Source organism: Chrysemys picta, chromosome 22 (assembly GCF_011386835.1).
Source record: "Chrysemys picta bellii isolate R12L10 chromosome 22, ASM1138683v2, whole genome shotgun sequence".
NCBI classification, from domain to species: domain Eukaryota; kingdom Metazoa; phylum Chordata; order Testudines; family Emydidae; genus Chrysemys; species Chrysemys picta.
Genome location: NC_088812.1, coordinates 18922894 through 18944688, shown reverse-complemented (window position 1 = coordinate 18944688; position 21795 = coordinate 18922894). Strand labels below are relative to the sequence as shown.

At 51.2% G+C, this 21795-nt stretch overlaps 1 long non-coding RNA gene across 1 annotated transcript; it reads left to right on the top strand.

Annotated features, from left to right (window-relative positions):
- The first annotated feature begins 8684 nt into the window (after window positions 1-8684).
- LOC135977143 (uncharacterized) lies at window positions 8685-21011 on the top strand. The gene is made up of 3 exons (XR_010594499.1): window positions 8685-9011; window positions 9114-9374; window positions 20693-21011. It is a non-coding gene; the product is annotated as an uncharacterized LOC135977143 (long non-coding RNA).
- The last annotated feature ends 784 nt before the right edge of the window (window positions 21012-21795 follow it).

The window sequence follows — 21795 nt, the reverse complement described above, 5'->3', positions numbered from 1 at the left end:
GGTGTGGAAAATCCAGTTATATCGCCCCTAACTCCCGGGTAGACAGTGCTATGCCAACAGGGCCTGTCCTGCCAACGTAGCTACCGCCTCTCGGGGCAATGAGTTCACTGCACCAACAGGGGGAGCTCTCGCATCAGCGTAGGCAGCTTCTTCACGAAGTGTGACAGCTGCAGGCGCAGCTGTGCTGTAGTGTCTCGAGTCTGAACTTCTGCGGGGGGGTGAAGTGGGAAAATGTCTTAGAAACCCCACCAGGACCAGAAGAGACCTGCTACACATGCACGCGCGCACACACGTACACAGACCTGCTATGCACGCGCGCACACACATACACAGACCTGCTACACACGCGCGCGCACACACACACAGACCTGCTCCATACGCGCGCACACACACACAAAACAGAGACCTGCTACACACACGCGCGCACACACACAGAGACCTGCTACACACGCACACACACACATAGAGCCAGACCTGCTACACATGTGCACACACACATAGAGCCAGACCTGCTACACACACTCACACACACACAGAGCCAGACCTGCTACACATGCGCGCACAAACACACACACATAGCCCAGACCTGCTACACAAGCATACACACACACACACAGAGCCCAGACTACACACGCATACACACACACACAGCCCAGACCTGTTACACACCCACACTCACTCACACACCCACAGAGTCCAGACCTGCTACACACACACCAGACCTGATACACAAGCATACAAACACACACAGAGCCCAGACTTGCTACACATGCATACACACACACACACAGCCCAGACCTGCTACACACACATACACATACAGAGCCCAGACCTGTTACACACTCTCTCTCTCTCACACACACACACTGAGCCCAGACCTGCTACACACACACACAGTCCAGACCTGCTACACACACACACACACACACACACACACACAGAGTCCAGACCTGTTACACACACACACACACAGCCCAGACCTGCTACACATGCGCGCGCACACACACAGCCCAGACCTGTTACACACACACACACACACACACACACATAGCCCAGATCTGCTACACATGCACGTGCACACACATACACACACACACACAGCCCAGACCTGTTACACACACACACAGCCCAGATCTGCTACACATGCACGCGCACACACACAGCCCAGACCTGTTACACACACACACACACACACACACACACAGCCCAGATCTGCTACACATGCACGTGCACACACATACACACACACACACACAGCCCAGACCTGTTACACACACACACAGCCCAGATCTGCTACACATGCGTGCGCACACACATACACACACACACACACAGCCCAGACCTGCTACACATGCGCGCACACACACAGCCCAGACCTGTTACACACACACACAGCCCAGATCTGCTACACATGCACATGCACACACATACACACACACACACAGCCCAGACCTGCTACACATGTGTGCACACACACATACACATACACACACACACATACATACACAGCCCAGACCTGCTACACATGCAAGAGACTCACAGTATAAACAAGGTTTTTTTAGATTGGGGGAAAAAATCAACATTAGTCAAAGTATCCTTGAGAGCGAGCAGGGCAGGCGTGTCTCCTGTGTAACAGTGTTTATGGGGGTGTGTTGTATGTTTGTGCACGTGTTCTGTAACATGTTGTGTCTCAGCATGTGTGAGTGTGCATGCGTGTGTGCTGTACGCACTTCCTCTGAAACACTCCATCAACTTGGCTTCACAAAATGGCAGAGCACATGGAAAACATATTCCCAGTAGTTGCATAGCTGCAGATGCACTAATTAACCCAACCCCAATGCCTCTCACAAGCGGACAGGTGGGGAAGGTGGCCTAGTGGGCAGAGCACAGGAATGGGACTCCAGGGAGCTGGGCTCAGCATCTGGCTCTGCCACAGACTTCCCGTGCGGCCTTGGGTGAGTCCCTTCATCCACCCTGAGCCTCAGTTCTTCTTTAGCCAGGGAAGTGCTTCCCCTTCCCTCCCCTCCTCATGGAGCTGATGGGGATGCGGGGAACAGGGGCGAGATAAAAACGATCATTTTCATCACAATTTTCAATGGGGGAAAAAAAACCAAACCCTTTCCTGCCCAGCTCTGCTCATTACGAGAATCTTGTTGCAACAAGGCCCTCTACTGAACCAGCTTCCACTGTGACAGAGCAAACAGCTGGCAGCTACTTGTGAGGAGCCCTGCCCCTGGAAGCTGTCTCCTCCCCAGATGTTCTGTTATGTGAGCTCTCTCCCTGTCCCCTCTGGCCTTGAGTCCAGCAGCCCACGGGCTTGGGCCCATGGTGGGAAGAGAAGATTCCTGATTTTCTCCAGGCCGGGTGTGACTCACAGCTGGAGTGTGTGAATGGGAACTGTCCCCTGAGCTGGGCGAGAACCCAGGAGGGCATGGGGGAGGGGCAGCGGAAGCCCCCTGCTTTCCCACGTGTAGCCCTGAGCACCTTTGCCAATGGGAAAAGGGAGGAGGTGATTTGCATCTCCCCAAGGCCTCTTCCTGCCCTGGGATACAGAGAGGGCCACGAGGAAGGGGGCTCTGCTGCCTGCGGGGACCCTCTGCAGCCTTCCTGCCTCAGCTCCTGACCCCCCAGTCACAGCTGTTTCCAATGTTGTCTTTCCCCTCCCCAAATCCACAGGCAGGTCAGCCCCCCATGGGTCCGTGGGATCTGGGGACTTCTAAACTCGGGAGGCAGGGCCCAAGCAACCCTGGGACTGGTTTAAAGGTCTCGGCCCAGAATCCCCTCAGGGTCCGGCCTCTGAGCCTTTCAGTCCTGCTGGGGTCAGTTCTTCTGTCTGTTCTCCTCAAGCAGGCGACCTCAGCCCCTGCCTGGTCACACACATGGGAAAGGGCTTGGAGTGACATGGGGAGGGTTTGGATGGAGTGTGGGGGCAGGGATTTGGGGGTGACATGGGGACAGTTTGGGGGGAGTGCACAAGGAGAAGCATTGGAGTAACGTCTGGAAGGTTTGGGGCAGCATGTGAGGAGGGGGTTGGGGTGACACGTGGAGGGGTTTGGTTGGAGGGTTGGCATCAGTGCTTGGGGAGGGTTTGGGGTGAGCGAGTGTGGCAGAGTTGGGGGAACATGTGGGGAGGGTTTGGGGGGCACATGGGGTAGGTGTGTGGGCACCATGTGGGAGGGATTTGGGGGATCATGTTGGAAGAGTGGGGGGCCTGTGGGGAGGGTGTGGGGGGTACCATGTAGGGAAGGATTTGGAGGAGCATTGGGAGGCACAGGGAGGGTTGGGGATTACCATGTAGGGAGTGATTGGGAAGAGTATTGGGGAGCATAGGGAGGGTGTGGGGCACCATGTGGGGAGGGATTTGGGCGAGCATTAGGAGGCACATGGAGGGTGTGGGGGTACTATGTGGGGAGGGATTTGGGGGAGCATGTGGGGAGAGTGTGGGGGCACTGTGAGGGGAGGGATTGGGGGAACACCCTTCCTCTGCCCCTGCTCCCCACACTGTGGCTCCCTGGAGCTCCTGTGGAACACTGAACTGGCCGTGACCCCACCCCCAATTCCCACTGCCCCGGCCTGAAGTCATCTTGGTTACCAGTGTGTTTGTTTACCCTCCTCTCTTAGGGCGGATGCAAGGCCTCCCCTTCCCTGCCCGTCCCCGCACCCGGAGAGGGGAGCAGGACGGTGGAGCAAGGGCTCCTGGTGTGAGTCATGTGGGGGCCAGGGGAGCTGGTGCTGAAGGGCTGGGAGGGGGAGTCCCAATTAGCCCCAGAGCCAGGGACTCCTGCCATCATTCCTGCCTGGCCACACAGAGCAGCAGGGTGCAGGCCCTGGGTCCCTTCCCCAGCTCCCACCCAGGCACTGGGGCAGCTCCCTGACCCCTGGGGCAGGTCACCACAGCAGGGTCGCTGGGGTACACAGGATTGAATCAGAGTGGGTGAAATCCGGCGACCCACCCTTGTGTTTGGAATTCAGCACATGACCCTGAGCCTGCCTTGGAAGCCTCAGTGCTGGAAACCACCCTCCTGTTTGTGCAGTAGTGCCTAGGGTTACCATATTTCAGCAAACAAAAAAGAGGATGGGAGGAGCCCCGCCCTAGCCCCGCCCCCGTCCTGCCCTAGCCCCGCCCCTGCACCTTCCACTCCCTCCCACTTCCCGCCCCCCTCAGAACTCCCAACCCTGCCCCCGCTCCTTGTCCCCTGACTGCCCCCTCCTGAGACCCTCCCCCCATCCTAACTGGCCCCCTAGGACCCTACCCCCTACCTGTACCCTGACTGCCCCAACCCTTATCCACACCCCCACCCTCAGACAGACCCCTGGGACTCTCACGCCCCATCCAACCACTCCCCACCCCCTGACAGCTCCCCCCCAGAACTCCCGACCTATCTAAACCCCTCTGCTCCCTGTCCCCTGACTGCTCCTATCCCTCTCCCCACCCCTGCCCCCTGACAGCCCCGCCCCCAGAACTCCCAACCCCCCCCCTTGTCCCCTGACTGCCCCCTCCTGGGACCCCTGCTCCTAACTGCCCTCCAGAACCCCACCCCCTACCTAAGCCTCCCTGTTCCTTGTCCCCTAACTGCCCCCTCCTAAGTCCCCCCCCAGCTGTCCCCAGGACCATTCCCAAGGGGCGGATTGCTAGCTACGTCCCCGTATCCCAAATACAGTATGAGCGTGTGTACATACCGGGGGGAGAGATCATGCTGCACCTTCTCCGCTGCTCTGCCTTTCTGCCTCTCACCCGGTGAGAAGGGGCCATCCTGCCAAGCCCTAATCCAGGCCTGTGCTCAGGCCCAGCCTGCATGGGGAGAGCTGCACAGCCTGAGCTGACTCCTGTGCAGCTTCAGGCACATCATGGCACCTCTGTGCCTCAGTTTCCCCCTCTCTATAATGGGGCCATCAATCCTGCATGGGGACAAGGTGGCTCTGCAATGGCTACAGTCACCTCTCAGATGCAGATGCTGCCCCATGGCAGCGGGCTTCTGTCCCAACCATATGGGGCCTGCTTTGCACTATTGGGCCTGCACGTGCAAATCAGCAGTGAGCGTGCACAGCCATGTGGAAAACTGGGCCGACTAATGGAATGTGGAGAGAGGCAGCTGGGCGTGACGCTTGGGGGCTGACTGTGTCCGTAGCTTGGTGGGGCAAGAGATGCCGGATCTGTCACCCAGCGTCCCCAGGGGGCTGGGCCTTCGCTCCCCTCCCCGGCCCCTGCAGCACCACCCCGGGTCCGAGCTAGGGCCTGGGGCTGCGAATGCAAACGGCAAGCCATTAAATGCGCTACACTCCTTAACTAGCCCGGTGGGAGCGCAGATTAATTGGGTAATGGATGTTAGCAGATGGAGCCCAGACCACAAACCTCCAGCCTATATATAGCCCCCTGTTAGCGGCTGCACGGAGGGAGCAAAGAAATCAGCCGCTCACATGAGCCTGCTCAGCAAGGGCGTGGTGGGGCGCAAGTCTGCCCAGCCGGGGGGAGGGGGTTAGTGGGGGCTGGCCCAACAGGCAGGAGGAGGAGGAAGGGCGCGAGTGTGAGGTGGGAGCCAGGGTTACAATATGCTCAGCCAGGTGAGGAGTCGCTTGCTCAGGCCGGGGGTGTCTGGGCTGGGCCCTGCTCCAGCCATGCCAAAACCATCAGCTCCCTCCAACATGCTTAGTGTGTGTGTGCACGCATGCGTGTGTGTGTGTGTGTGTGTGTGTGTGTGTGAAGGGTGCACACTGCCCCCCACAGGCGAGAGAGGACAGCCTGTGTGGGTGTGTGCATGTGTCGGGCCTTGGAATCTGTGACGCTATGAACCTGAGTGGAACATCCCAGAGTTGGGTGCGGTCAGACACGGGCCTTCCTTCTCTGGAACTGGCCCTGGGCCAGGGCTTGGGTGTGCCTGCCCCCAGCGTTCCCCAGTGTCTGGCTCTGCGGTTTCAATTCATGCCCATTTTAGTATCAGTTGAGAGCTACTGAGCCCTTTGGTGAATGCAGCTGCCGGGGCCGCCTCAACACCTCCCCCCCCGCCACTGCCCGGCTGAACGGGGCTCTCCTTGGGCAAAGCAGCAGAGGCCGTCGGGGCGCCCCAAGGGCCGCGCCCATGGACAGCGTTCGGGGCTAGAACACGTGTGGGCTGTAGCTGATGCCCGTGCGTTTACAGGGAGCATTGGTGGTCCCTGCAACGGGGCAGGTGTGCTCTCGGGGGACCTCGCCTGTAGCCCGGCCTGTAACTAATCCCAGCCGTGCTCTGCTCCCCCCACTCCACCCCAGGATGAGCTGCCTACACGCCACCCAGAGCTGTCAGGGTGAATCCAAGCAGGCAGCACATAATCCAAGTGTCAGGGGCCCTTTGACATCCCTCTGAGGGGCCCTGATTTCCCTCCCAAGTGCTGCACAATGCCTGGTGCAAGGTCAGCGACCACGGGGAGTCACGCTGGCGCAACAGTCCTTGGAGCAGACTATGGGCGTTGGATGATGATGCAAAGGATATTCCTGCCCACCGCGACCCCTCTTGGCACCATTTCCCCTATAGCTTTGCTGGGATGAACTCCCTCCACCTGCCGAGTGAGTGGCACAGTCCCTGTTACGCAGCTGGGGAAGGCCCTGGGGGGCCAGCAGCCTCTCCTGCTGCTCTGCCTCCAACACAAGGGAGCCAACAGGAGGTGAGAGGCCCCATGGTGTGACTGTGTGTGTGTGTGTATCTTGGGTGGGGTGTCGCCCCCTAGTGGCCAGGTCCGCAGGGATACAAATAGGCCGTTCCAATCCCCAGTGCTGGCTGCTGTGGCTGTACCTCCCCCCTCCCCCAAGGAGAGCCCTGCCTTCCCTTTTTGGGCAGTGAGGTGCTAGACATTGTGCTGCCTGGCAAGGGGCCAGCTCTCTCTAACGGCTCCAGTGCCACAGGTCCTTTTTGGGATGCAGCCCCTGGAAACGGTGCTCCCTGTTCTCTGGCAGACAAGAGCAGGGCGTCCAGCCAGCACCCCCGGGGGGAGCGCAGCATGGAGCCTGCCAAGCAGGCCTCTCAGCAGAGAATCCCTGGCACCCCGGTCAGCTGTGTGCTCCAGCATGTTTCCCCAGCCCTGGGCAACACTCGGGTGCCCCAGAGCTCAGACCCTGGTGTGAATAGTGCAGCTCACCCAGAGCAGCTTTTACTGGGGGAAACTGAGGCAGGGCCACCCAGGGGTCAGTGTCAGATCCTGGCCTGCCTGGTTCCCCATTGCGCTCAACCTACACCTTCCGCAGCTGCCCCGAGGGTCCCAAAATCCACATGGGGGATTCTCGTGAGCTGGCCTTTCCCACAAGCTCCCTGCTCCTAGCCAGGGCAATACCATGGGCATTCTCCAGGCACAGCCATAGGGCCCCCCAAACAGGAGAGCATTAAAAGGGACTGGACATACTGGGGGGTCCCATTATCCACCGCTTCATCATCTGCCTGGTCACATAATCATCTGCCCCCAGGAAAAATGTTGCCGGACTGTGCCCAGCCTCCCCGAGGGGCAGAGCAGGTTCCTGCTGGGTCCAGCTGCATAGAGAGATTGGCCCAATGCAGATCCATCCACCTCCCGCCCCGATCTAGGCCTGGACCCCAACTGGGCAACTGTCCCCAACCTGCCCCAATTGGCTGAGCCAGGACATCCCCCGCACCCCAAACTTCTCGAGAAGTTGAACCGAGAGCCCAGCCTGCCCCCTCGGCAGGGGGGCCTGGACCGCCCGGAGCCCACGATGGTATTCCTGTGTGGCCCCCTGCAGCCACCCCCCGGTACCCGCACAGCCACAGGCAGCGCTGGGCACCCCAAAGCTGTAACCGCCCCAGGGAGCTCAGGCTGCAGCATCCCCTATGAGCCAGCTTCTGTGCAGGGCCTGTCCCTGAGCCTTGCAAAGCCAATGGCCCCACTACCAAGCACAGGGAGCCCTGGTACCAGGGCACCCTCAGCTTCCTACCTTGACCCAGGGACATCCCCCTCCTTGGCCCAGGGGCTCCCTTAATCCCCCTCCCCAGCTCCCCGGCCCAGGGCTGTTCCCAGTCTCTTCCTCAGCCCAGGGCTAGAAAGAGTTAAACATCCTGCAAAATAAATAACCCACAGAAGGGGGGGGAGATAATGTTTGTGTTTTTGTGTATTTACATATGTATGGGTAGGGTCAACAATGTAATCAACAGTCCCTGTATTTTCCACTCCATTCATCTGATGAAGTGGGTTTTAGTCCACGAAAGCTTATGCCCAAATTTGTTAGTCTCTAAGGTGCCACAAGGACTCCTCATTGTTTTTCCTGTCTATGCTGTGTTCTGATCATTCAGAAGATCCTAGCATGTAAATGAATTGTAAACTCAGCTATCTCGGTGTCTCGGAATCCCCGGGCGATGCTCTGGAACTGCTTCCCACAAAGCCAGTCAGGACTTTGGGGAGCCTCCTCTCCCTCGGAGCAGACCATCTTCAGGGCAAGAAGCTCACACGGCTTCACCTCCTGGGTCTCTCCTGGGAGCATTCAGCATATGCCCCTCCGTGCGCTTCCCACAGCGAGTCCACCCCGGCGGGGTCCTGGGGAAGCCAAAAGGTTCTGCACCCCCCACTTCACAGTCAGATGTGCCTCTCAGCCAGCCAGTAAAACAAAGGTTTATTAGATGACAGGAACACGGTCTAAAACAGAGCTTGTAGGTCCAGCGAACGGGACCCCTCCACCGAGTCCATTCCGGGGCCCAGCGAGGCAGACACCTGTCTGCCCTCCCTTCCAGTCCCCAGCTAGCTCCAAACTCCCGTTCAGCCCCTCCTTCTCTGGTCTTTGTCTCTTTCCCAGGCCAGGAGGTCACCTGATCCCTTTGTCTCCAACACCTTCAGTTGGCACCTTTGCAGAGGAGGGGCCCAGGCCATCAGTTGCTAGGAGACAGAGTGTTGGGCATTTATGTACACTGGCCCTTTGCTCTGCAGCAACCATACACCCTTATCCCACCGCCTAAATACTTAAGAACTGCATAGGGGAAACTGAGGAAAACATTAAGAACAGTCCCACTTCACACTCGATATTCATCTGTCTTTGAAATGTACTGTCAATGGTGGAGGAAAAAGCAAATGGCCTTATGTTAATTCGTATAACTAAGTACGGACCTCCTTCAAAGTCATCCTAATTCCCTTTTGTTCCCCAGGAAATCCCAACTTGTCAAAGAGGACATGAAATTGTATAAAAGATCGTTGGGTCCTGATTCTGTCATCTCAGATCTGCCTAGACTTCATCAGGGGAAGTTTGCGTCGCAAGACTGAGGTCCCAGTTCTGCTGGGATGCCCTGACTATGAGATTTGGACATTGGACTATGACCTATGATCTGAACTCTAAAGAAACTCTTTGCAACTACAAAGCTCACCATCTCTGCTGTGAATCTGAACCTCAACGAATTGAACTCATGTCTGTATGTATATTGAACTTTTAACCAGACTCTTTTATTTTTTAATAAATTTTAGTTTAGTTAATAAGAATTGGCTGTAGCGTGTATTTGGGTAAGATTTGAAACATTCATTAACCTGGGAGGTAATGTGTCCGATCCTTTGGGATTGGTAGAACCTTTTCTTGTATATGATTAAATAAGATTTACAGAAATGTTCATCATATGTGATGTGGGTACCTGGATGGAGGCCTGAGGCTGGATCACTTTAAGTAGGGTTACCATACGTCCGGCTTTTCCCGGACATGTCCGGCTTTTTCGGCCTCAAATCCCCGTCCGGGGGGAAATCCCCAAAAGCCGGACATGTCCGGGAAAATAGGGAGGGAGGGACCGGCGGTGCTCGGCCGGGGACTGGAGCCGCTGAGGCCGGCGGTGCGGAGCCGGGGGCCGGCGGTGCGGAGCTGGGGGCCGGGGCTGGGCGGTGCTTTGCCCGGGGGCTGGAGCCGGCGGTGCGGGGCCGGGGTCAGGGGCCGGCGGTGCTTGGCCGGGGGCCGGCGCCCCAGGGCCCGAGCCAAGTCGGGCGGGAGACTACTGGGCCGGCTGGCCGCCAAAGGGAGCCACTCGGCCAGGGGGGGCCGGACTGGGCCGTGCCCCCCCGCCCCAGCTTGCCTGCTGCTTCAGGTTTCCTGCGAATCAAATGTTCGCGGGAAGCAGGGGAGAGGGAGGGGCGGGGGGGGCGAAGCGTCCTGGGGAGGGGGCAGAGTTGGGGCGGGGCCGGGAAGGGGCGGGGAAGGGGTGGAGTTGGGGCGGGGGCGGGGCCCGTGGAGTGTCCTCTATTTGGACACTTAAAATATGGTAACCCTACTTTAAGGGAACTGTGCTGTTTGGACTTCTGAGTAACAGGGCCGGCTCCAGGGTTTTGGCCGCCCCAAGCAGCCAAAAAAAAAAAGAAAGAAAGAAAAAAAAGCCGCGATCGCGATCTGCGGCGGCAATTCTGCGGGAGTTCCTTTGCTCTGAGTGGGAGTGAGGGACCGTCCGCCAAATAGCTGGACGTGCCGCCCCTCTCTGGAGCAGCCGCCCCAAGCACCTGCTTGCCAAGCTGGTGCCTGGAGCCGGCCCTCCTGAGTAACCAGTAAGGTAATAAAGAAGCTGTTTTGTGCTGGCTGGGTAAATCTAAATATTGGAATATCCACCAGCTTTCTGGGGTTTGGCTGCCCCATTCTGTGCAGTTCACCCTAATTGAGTGACCACAGCTGGCTCCCCACTAGGACCCTGGACACAGTGGCGTAGTCGTGCTTGGATACACATTACCACATTAATTGGGTTTTTGGATCAGAACCACACACTTGTCAAAATTTAATTTTTATATTGGAGAGTTTAAGGGTTAAAAATCAGTTACAGTGAGTGACCCATGATTAAGATCCTGACAGAAAAAGCCGGGAAGAACTGTGCTTACAGAGGGGGTTGTGTTTTAAGCAAAAGGCCCCAGAGCAGCAACTGAAAAATCTATGAATTGCCAGTGATAAGGAAGCAGAGCCAGTGAATGCTTGTGGTGAGAAACCAGCACCTAGAACTTGAACAAAAGCAAAAGATAGCTGATATGGAAGGAGAAGCTGCTGAAAGAGAACGCCTGTGTTTTGAACATGAACAAAAAATGGCATATATCACTGGTCTACAATTTTTGAGAAGTCGTCTGCTTCAGAGATAAAATGTGCTATTTATTATGTATTGTGATGTGCTGAATTCAAATATGACAATTAAAACAACTGATTGGCTACTGTTTCTAAGATATTTAAGTTTTTACATTTTATGTCTATGTATATTGTGTAGATAGTAGAGTTTTAATCATAAATTGTAAACCTAGGTCTTTTCATGTGTTTATGGTTGCTTTACATGATAATATTTCACCTGTCCTGTTTATGTAACACTTTAAAAATCAGCAAAAGGGTTATATAAATAAAATTTATTATGAAACAAAAGGCAAAAAACTATTATGTACATAGTTTAGTCCTATTCAGTGTCTACTCGGCGCTTCTTGGCTTGTCTCTTGTATTCATTACATGGAGCATCTCTTGTCACTGTCCAGCAATAGTCTGCAAGCATTGATGGACTCCATTTGCCCTGATAGCGTTTCTCCATTGTTGCAATGTCCTGGTGAAAAGGCTTGCCATGCTCGTCGCTCACTGCTCCGCAGTTCGGTGGAAAAAAAATCTAGATGAGAGTGCAAAAAATGTATCTTTAGTGACATATTGCAGCCAAGGCTTTTGTATGCCTTGAGGAGGTTTTCCACCAACAACCTGTAGTTGTCTGCCTTGTTGTTTCCGAGAAAATTTATTGCCACTAACTGGAAGGCTTTCCATGCCGTCTTTTCCTTGCCACGCAGTGCATGGTCAAATGCATCATCTCGAAGAAGTTCACGAATCTGAGGACCAACAAAGACACCTTCCTTTATCTTAGCTTCACTTAACCTTGGAAATTTTCCACGGAGGTACTTGAAAGCTGCTTGTGTTTTGTCAATGGCCTCGCCAAAGTTCTTCATCAGACCCAGCTTGATGTGTAAGGGTGGTAACAAAATCTTCCTTGATTCAACAAGTGGTGGATGCTGAAGACTTTTCCTCCCAGGCTCCAATGACTGTCGGAGTGGCCAATCTTTCTTGATGTAGTGGGAATCTCTTGCACGACTATCCCATTCGCAGAGAAAACAGCAGTACTTTGTGTATCCAGTCTGCAGACCAAGCAAGAGAGCAACAACCTTCAAATTGCCACAAAGCTGCGATGTTGGTCATAGTTTATGCACCTCAAAAGTTGTTTCATGTTGTCATAGGTTTCCTTCATATGGACTACATGACCAACTGGAATTGATGGCAAAACATTGCCATTATGCAGTAAAACAGCTTTAAGACTCGTCTTCGATGAATCAATGAACAGTCTCCACTCATCTGGATCGTGAACGATGTTGAGGGCTGCCATCACACCATCGATGTTGCAGGCTACAAGATCACCTTCCATGAAGAAGAATGGGACAAGATCCTTTTGATGGTCACGGAACATGGAAACCCTAACATCACCTGCCAGGAGATTCCACTGCTGTAGTCTGGAGCCCAACAGCTCTGCCTTACTCTTGGGTAGTTCCAAATCCCTGACAAGGTCATTCAGTTCACCTTGTGTTATGAGGTGTGGTTCAGAGGAGGAGGATGGGAGAAAATGTGGGTCCTGTGACATTGATGGTTCAGGACCAGAAGTTTCATCCTCTTCCTCTTCCTTGTCTGACTCAAGTGAGAATGATTCTGGTGCATCAGGAACCGGCAGTCCTCCTCCGTGGGGTACTGGGCGTATAGCTGATGGAATGTTTGGATAATGCACAGTCCACTTTTTCTTCTTTGACACACCTTTCCCAACTGAAGGCACCATGCAGAAGTAACAATTGCTGGTATGATCTGTTGGCTCTCTCCAAATCATTGGCACTGCAAAAGGCATAGATTTCCTTTTCCTGTTCAACCACCGGTGAAGATTTGTTGCAGCATATGTGTGGGGCCACCTCTTGTCCTGATCTCCAATTTTGCAGCCAAAATAAAGGTGATAGGCTTTCTTAACCATAGTGGTTATAGTGCGCTTTTGTGATGCAAAAGTCACTTCACCACAAACATAGCAGAAGTTATCTGCACTGTTCACACAAGTACGAGGCATCTCTGCTCACTTTGGCTAAACAGAAATGTGTCCCTTTGCAAAATCAAACACTGACAAATAAGAGAGCATGACACTGTATGATTTCTAGAGGTGATATAGGGCAATTTGTTCAGCAGAGTGATGTAAGCTTCATTATGATTGCATCATCCATGACTTCTAGGAATAACATGATGCAATTCATATCATGTATGACGCAATACCAGCTTCAGATTGCATCATTCATTGTTTTGCCTAAAAAGCAAGTACTGTCCAAACCCAGTCATAGATTTATTCATAGATCCAGTCAAAGATGTATTTTAGTCATTTCTGGTTTAAATTGAGATCCCTTCCCTTTATAACTCACTTATCCTCCGCCATTCCCAAGTCAAGGGTCGTATATACTGACCCAATAGCATATCTTGAAAACTAGAGCCAATCAACAATTTTAAGCATCATTTTCGTTCTCAGTGACCCAGAATTAGTAAAGTTTGACTACATTTATTTCAGAAGCATTTTGGCTGTAGAGCAGTGTATTCGATTGCAGGAACTAGAAGTTAAGGTAGAAGTACCTTTTCCCTCCGCAAAAGAATAAATGGACACAAATCGGACATCAGGAACGGTAACATACATAAGCCAGTAAATGAACACTTCAATCTCCCTGGTCATTCTATTACAGATTTAAAAGTCACTATAATTGAACAAAAAAACTCCAGAAACAGACTTCAAAGAGAAACAGCAGAACTAAAATTCATTTGCAAATTCAACACCATTAATCTGGGCTTGAATAGGGACTTGGAGTGGCTGGGTCATTACAGAAGCAGCTTTGCCTCTCCTGGAATTGACACTGTGACAATGCGGTTCTGGCGGAACCCAACTGAGAGTGCCAACTCAGGACAAATTGCTCAAATAGGGCAGTTACAGCCCAAGGCTGGGGTTTTTTCCACCTCTAAGGCAAACCACCAGCCAGACTAAGAGGACTCCAGTCTCACCCCACTGGCTAACTGCAAGTCTCACAAGCAATCTCCTTAGATACTCCAGTTTCCCAGTATTACCACCAGTACCACTCGTTATGGGGACAAATGGTTATGAAAACCAATACCCCAGTAAAAGAAAAAGGTTCTCCTGATCCCAAAGGACCAAGCCCCAGACCCAGGTCAATATACAAATCAGATCTTACCCACAAATCACGCTGTTGCCGATCCTTTAGAATCTAAAATCTAAAGGTTTATTCATAAAAGGAAAAAGATAGAGATGAGAGTTAGAATTGGTTAAATGGAATCAATTACATACAGTAATGGCAAAGTTCTTGGTTCAGGCTTGCAGCAGCGATGGAATAAACTGCAGGTTCAAATCAAGTCTCTGGAATACATCCCCCGCTGGGATGGGTCCTCAGTCCTTTGTTCAAAGCTTCAGCTTGTAGCAAAGTTCCTCCAGAGGTAAGAAGCAGGATTGAAGACCAGATGGAGATCAGGCATCAGCCTTATATAGTCTTTTCCAGGTGTAAGATCACCTCTTTGTTCTTACTGTGGAAGATTACAGCAACATGGAGTCTGGAGTCACATGGGCCAGTCCCTGCATACTTTGCTGAGGTACAAGGCGTATCTGCCTTCTCTCAATGGGTCCATTGTATAGCTGATGGTCCTTAATGGGCCATCAAGCAGGCTAGGCAGAGCTAATCTCAGCTTGTCTGGGATGTCACCCAGAAGCATAGCATAAGTTTGCCATACAGACAGTATAGAGCCAATATTCATAACTTCAACTACAAAACTGATACACACATCTAGGCAGCATAATCATAACCAGTAAACCATAACCTTGTCCTAGACACCCCATTTGACCCCCTTTATACAAGATTTGGGTGCCACTACAGGACCTTGGTTGCAACAATGATCTATACGGTCCCAGTTTATGTCAATAACGTCACAGACACCTCCTCATCTATTATTGGGAGTGGACTACATCCACCCTGATTGAATTGGCCCTGCCAACACTGGTTCTCCACTTGCGAAGTAACTCCCTGCTCTCCATGTGTCAGTATATAATGCCTGCATCTGTAACTTTCACTCTATGCATCCGAAGAAGTGAGGTTTTTACCCACGAAAGCTTATGCCCAAATAAATCTGTTAGTCTTTAAGGTGCCACCAGACTCCTTGTTGTTAAGGTAGAAGTAGACAGACTTAAACTCCTACTCAGGAGAATAAAGGAACAACAGGAACTGTATCATCCTGGAAAGCCAGCTCCTCTCAACAACAGAGATGGGGATAGAATCTATCCAGTTTGTAACAATGTTGCTGTGTTGTTTGACTCTAAGCAGTTGTCTGTGTGTAACCAAATTTACCCCAACACTGCCACCTTTTATGTAAATTCTTTTACTGTGAGCTCAGGTGATGGTAACCCCATAACTTGTGCAGAGAATGTAAAAGTCAATGGTAAAAGCTGTTTAGGGCAAATTACAGTGTGACGTTCCCCTCTGGGTGGTATCCAGACCAGTGATCTTCTAGGTCACTCCAATCCTTGACTCCAGGAGCCAGCCTTATCCGGCTCTGCTGTGACAACCCCCACTCCGGGGCTGTTCACGCACAGCCTCTGGCATGTAAACTGCTCCTTGGATTGTGCAACCGAATGACACTAGCCTCTGGTCCCAGACACAACCCTAGGAACCTCCGTCTTGCAGTGTCCGGTTATGCCCGCTGGACGCTGCAAGCTTATATGAGTTCGTTAATTTAACAAAGAAACTGATATGCACCAGGCTTCAAACCAAGCGCACTGCTTCAGCTGGAATAAACCAACAAATTTATTCACTACAAAGATAGATTTTAAGTGATAGGCAAAAAGTCAGAGTGGTTACCAAAAGAAATAAAGTATAAGCATGCAGTCTAAACTCTCAACCCTATTAGACTGGGCAGCAACTAGATGAAGAAGTTTTTCTCACCCCACTGGATATTGCAGTCCTTCATATACAGGTTTGTTCCTTAAACCTGGGCCAATCTCCTCTGTTGGAGTCTTGTCTTCTTCTCAGTGTCTTAGTTGCTTGCAGCGAAGGTGGGGGCAGGAGAAGGGCCCAGTATGTGTCCACTCTGCCTGTTTTATACCCTCAGTCCATGTGCTTGGGGAGCACAAGTCCAGGCATGTCTGGGGGCATTGCTGAGTCTCTCCCAGCAAGGTTAAGCGATTCCCCTGGTGTGTTCTCATGCAGGCGAATCATTGAATTGTAGCTCCCTTGCTAGACAATGACTGTTGATGGGTTGTTTGACACCCCGCCTGGGTGTTGGTTACTTTCCTTGCTGTTGCCTCTGGGGAACTAATATCTGGCTGATTCCCCAACTTACATCTGTGTAACCACCATACAACACAATGATCATAACTTTATATGTATTAATGATACACATATATGGATAGAGAAATGACTTTCAGCAGATCATAACCTTTCCCCTGATACCTTACAAGGCATGCTTTATATGTGAGATCACAATTATATGAAAATGAGGAATATGGGGGTTACAGGACGCTCCCCCAAGGTATAGAATATCACATACAGCTTCTAACATCACTCTTGTTAAAGCAGATCTTGTCAAAGAGTAATATTATTTACCAAATAAGAGTGTGAATATTGTAATCTTTTATGAGTTTACTCTGTGTGTGCCTTTAGCCAGAATCCATCTTGAATGGAATGGTGTTAAACATGCAGTGTTATAGCTGGTGTAAGAAAGTTATTGCCTAAGGATCTTTTGATTGGGGATGATATTAAAGCTTTGTTCAGTCAAGTTGATGATATAAACCATTCACAGGAAAGAAATAATCCTGAACCTGTGTCTACTAGGGGCAAGGATTTGCCTATGGAGGGTTTCTCCAAATGTTTGTCTGAGGAAGATGGCTGTTTGTCTGTGCAAAGAAGCAGTGCATATGTGGAAGAAATTTCCGAGTGTCGCTCTGGTATCTCAGAAGTGAATCTGGCATTAAATAAGGCTCAGGAAGATGTTTCTCTAGAGCAAATTAAAATTGGTGATCAGGTTAAAGCCCTAACTGAGGAAGGAAGGGGTACATTGTTCGGGAGTGATACATTGTTGGCTAGAAAAGCTTGGAAAAGTAAGCCTGGCCCAGGTAAAAGTGATGTGTTTAAAGTAGCGCAGTGTAATAAGACACTATTTGTGGGAAAACAGCAGTTTATCTGTTAAGGGAGGGAAAGGCAAAGAGAGTTTAGATGAGCAGAGGCAGACTTCTGAGCCGATGGCTTTGTCTAATCAGCAGTTTGGGAGGCCAGGTTAGTGGAACATGAGTATCCCTACACCTTACCTGTTACCAGTGTGGAGAATTGTGACAGTGAAGGAAATGTGCCTGTGTCTGTTGGGGGTAATGACTTGCCTATGAAGGGAGCTACCCCAATCTCCAAGCAATTGTCCATGAACAGCCATGTGTGCTGGTACAAAGGAAAGGATATCCCAAGCTGTGTGTCTGTTAAAGGGGAATGTTTCTCCAGCTCTTTTCTGTCTGTACAGCAGACAGAGGAAGCCTGTCAGCCTATGATGGTTGAAAATGTATCAATTGACCCACAGTTGATTCTGGATACAACTAAAACCCAGGAAGGAAGTGGTCCTAAATTTGTGTCTGCTAGGGATGATGCAACATGCTAGGTTGCATCCAGTTAATGTCATAAATAGCTCCCAGAAACCAAGTGATTCTGCTTCTATTTTGCCTGTTGCTAGTGTGTTGCTGGGTAAAGATATGACAACCTTGTCTGATCAGGGTGATATCATAGCCAGGGCACAAGGAAAGCATGAAGGTGATTGGACTATGTTACCCACTGACAGTGTGGAAACTTGTAACAAGGAAGAGAATGCTTCTAATCTTTTGATTTTGAAGTCTAGCAGTTTACCTGAAAGGGAGTTTTGTGAAAATCCTCCTGATGGGACAGAGATGATTCTGGATTTAAGGGAAACTCAGAAAGAGACTGTTGTTGCTCAGGAAAATGTTCCTTTAGAGCAAGACATATGTGAAAAGGATAAGGGCAGAATTTCTGTGAAAAATGGGTTGTTGCTTAGAAAGATTCCTGAAGAGAAAAATCTTCAGGGTAGTTTTTGCAAGCAGTTTACTGCAACTGATGGGTGTGGACGTGATTTGATTGAGTTAACTCAGGGTGAATCACTGTATAGAGAAAGCAACAGTTTGTTTGGGAGACTTGTTTCAGTTCCTAACTGCCAGAGTCTTTCTGAGGTATATAGATCCACTGACTTCACTTTGGAAAGGCCCTTTGTGGGTAGCTTTGAGAAGGTTTTAGATGGAATGAAAATTGTCAGGGAATTTGAATGGCCCTATGACCAAGTGGCTGTGCTTGACCAGCTGGTTGGGAAGACAATGTTGTTTGGACAGGAATGTCTCCATATTGATTCTTTGAGTAAGCAGTGTGTGACTCAGGTACTGAGGAAAGATTGGGTTACTGGCTTTTCAGAGCAGAACAGCCTCATGACTGAACTCACAAGGATGCAGGGGAGAGCAGGAAAACTCTCACCCTTAGACACTTTGAATTTGTTTGGTATCTCTTTAAAACAGAGTCCAGTCTCTAAGTTGCTGCTGGTGCTAAATTCACAAGCAAGCATGCAGGAGAGCATCTGTGTAGATCAGGGGTGACCAACCTGTGGCTCTGGAGCCACATGCAGCTCTTCAGAAGTTGATATGCGGCTCCTTGTATAGACACCAACATAGGCACTGACTCAGTGGGTGCTCCAGCCCCCACGGGGAAAAATTAGCAGGTGCTCTGCACCCACCGGCAGCCAAGCTCCCTCCTTCTCACCTCCTCCCCCCAGTGTGCCGTGTCCCCGCTCCGTGTCCCCGCTCCTCCCCCTCCCAGTGCTTCCCACTCCCCCGCCACCTAACAGCTGGTTTGGCGGTGCTTAAGACTTTCTGGGAGAGAGGGGGAGAAATGGGGATACAGCGCGCTCAGGGGGGGAGGAGGAGAAGGGGCAGGGGTGGGGACTTGGGGGAAGGGGTTGAATGGGGGTGGGGCAAGGGCGGTGCAGGTGCAGGAAGAGGCGGGACGGAGGGGAGTCAAGGGCGGGGAGTTGAGCACCCTCCAGGCAGAGGGGAAGTCGGCGCCTATGGGCACCGACTCCAGGGCTGGAGCTACAGGCCGCCAGCTTTCCAATGTGCCAGGGGGTGATCACTACTCAACCCCTGGCTCTGCCACAGGCCCTGCCCCCACTCCACCCCTTCCCACCCCCTCCCCTGAGCCTGCCGTGCCCTCGCTCCTCCCCCTCAGAGCCTCCTGCACACCATGAAACAGCTGATCCGGAGGTGCGAGGAAGGAGAGGGAGGCCCTGATCAGCGGGGCTGCCGGTGGATGAGAGGCGCTGGGAGCAGGGGGGAGCTGATGGGGGGCTGCTGACGGATTACTGTGGCTCTTTGGCAATGTACATTGGTAAATTCTGGGTCCTTCTCAAGCTCAGGTTGGCCTGGTGTAGATGTTCATAGCACAGCGGGTCTGCAGTTGGTGAACACACCTAGCCAGCAAAGGAATTCCTGTGAGCAGGAAGTTTCAGTTTTCAACCTTCTAGGAAAAAGACAGGGGCAGAAAGACTTGCCTGTAGCTGTTAGCAAAAAGGACACACCCAGCCAGCCAATGGATTCTGTTAAGCAAAAAAGCTCCGATTTTGACCCTCCAGAACAGGAAGAAAGGGAAAAAGTTTATCATGATAATGAAAGCCACAAGTTAACCCTAAAATGCCCAAACCACAATGGTATTGAGCCAAAGGTGTGGCATGACACAAATGATTGTAAATGTACACCTGCAATACATTTGATGTTAATGCTAATGTTAACTTTGTGACTGTGGTGCTGATACCAAGAACTGTAAAAATGTACAATGTGCAGGGTCTCTTGAAAAAACCCTTCAACGTGTTAAGAGGGGTGTGTACTAGAAACCCTTATGATTATGCTGTTTGGATCAACAAGAACACACTTTGTATGAAAAAGCCTAATAATGTTAAGGTTTCACCGCTAATGCATAGACACATTTCTAAAACTTTCCACAGCAGAAAAACCACTACAAGCTTGAACTGCTGTGCACAAAGGGAAACTGAGGTACAACACTTCACAGCCTTCATGGCTGAATGCCAGAGTAAGTGCTCTCTAAAGAACATTAATGGCTATGTTAAGTTAACACATAGACCAAACCCTGGAATCACTAAAGTGTTTCACAAAGTATGGACTAAGATTTTGGCTGGGGCCAAAGCAGGCATCAATAAATTGGCCTTACAAAGAATTCAATGTAAACACAGCTCATATCAATGTTGGAAGATCCTTAAGGTGTATCCAGGAGCTCTAATTTCGCCTTTCCACACCAGTCTCACGTTGGGGGTGTGATGCATGGCTAGAAAGGGTTAAATAACCCTCAAAAGATGTGGGAAAATAATGTTTGTGTTTTTTGTATATTTACATATGTATGAGTAGGGTCAGGACAATGTAATCAACAGTCCCTGTCTATGCTGTATTCTGATAATTCAGAGGTCAAGAAAAGATCCTAGCATTTAAATGAATTGTAAACTCGGGATATCTCGGTATTCATCTCTCTTTGAAATGTACTGTCAATGGTGGAGGAAAAAGCAAATGGCCTTATGTTAATCTTATAGCTAAGTACCAGTGATGGACGTCCTTCAAAGTCATCCTAATTCCCTTTTGTTCCCCAGGAAATCCCAACTTGTCAAAGAGGACATGAAATTGTATAAAAGATCGTTGGGTCCTGATTCCGTCATCTCAGATCTGCTTAGGCTTCATCAGGGGAAGTTTGAGTCGCAAGACTGAGGTCCCAGTTCTGCTGGGACGCCCTGACTATGAGATTTGGACATTGGACTATGACCTATGATCTGAACTCTAAAGGAACTCTTTGCAACTACAAAGCTCACCATCTCTGCTGTGAATCTGAACCTCAACAAATTGATCTCATGTCTGTGTGTATATTGAACTTTTAACCAGACTCTCTCTCTTTTGTTTTTTAATAAATTTTAGTTTAGTTAATAAGAATTGCTGTAGCGTGTATTTGGGTAAGATCTGAAACATTCATTAACCTGGGAGGTAATGTGTCCAATCCTTTGGGATTGGTAGAACCTTTTCTTGTATATGATGAAATAAGATTTACAGAAATGTTCATCATATTTGATGTGGGTACCTGGATGGAGGCCTGAGGCTGGATCACTTTAAAGGAACTGTGTTGTTTGGACTTCGGAGTAACCAGTAAGGTAATAAAGAAGCTGTTTTGTGCTGGCTGGGTAAATCTAAATACTGGAATATCCACCAGCTTTCTGGGGTTTGGCTGCCCCATTCTTTGCAGTTCACCCTAATTGAGTGACCACAGCTGGCTCCCCACTAGGATCCTGGTCACAGCTCAGGACACCTTCAACCTCCTCCCCGGCCCAGGGTGCCCTCAGCCTCCTCCCCATCCCAGGGCTGTTCCCAGTCCCCTCCTCAGCCCACAGCTGCCCTGAACACCCATCCCTGCCCGGGGCTGAGCCCAGCTGGGGACGAGGGTCGGTGTGCTGGATGTGGATGGGGAAACGATGGGCTGTAACCCCATCCCAGTGCTGGGGTGCCCACCCTGTTGGACTGGGTCCCCCAGAGTCCCTCCTCTGCACATCCAGCCATCACCTGCCACATGGGTGCTGTGCTAGCTGAGCGGTCCCACCACGGCTACAAAGGCACTGGGGCCTATCGGGGGATGGGTGGGATAGGTGGCTGGGGGTCTCTGGACGAGGTGAGTTTGGGGATGGAAGGAATGTACAGGGAGGGGGTGTCT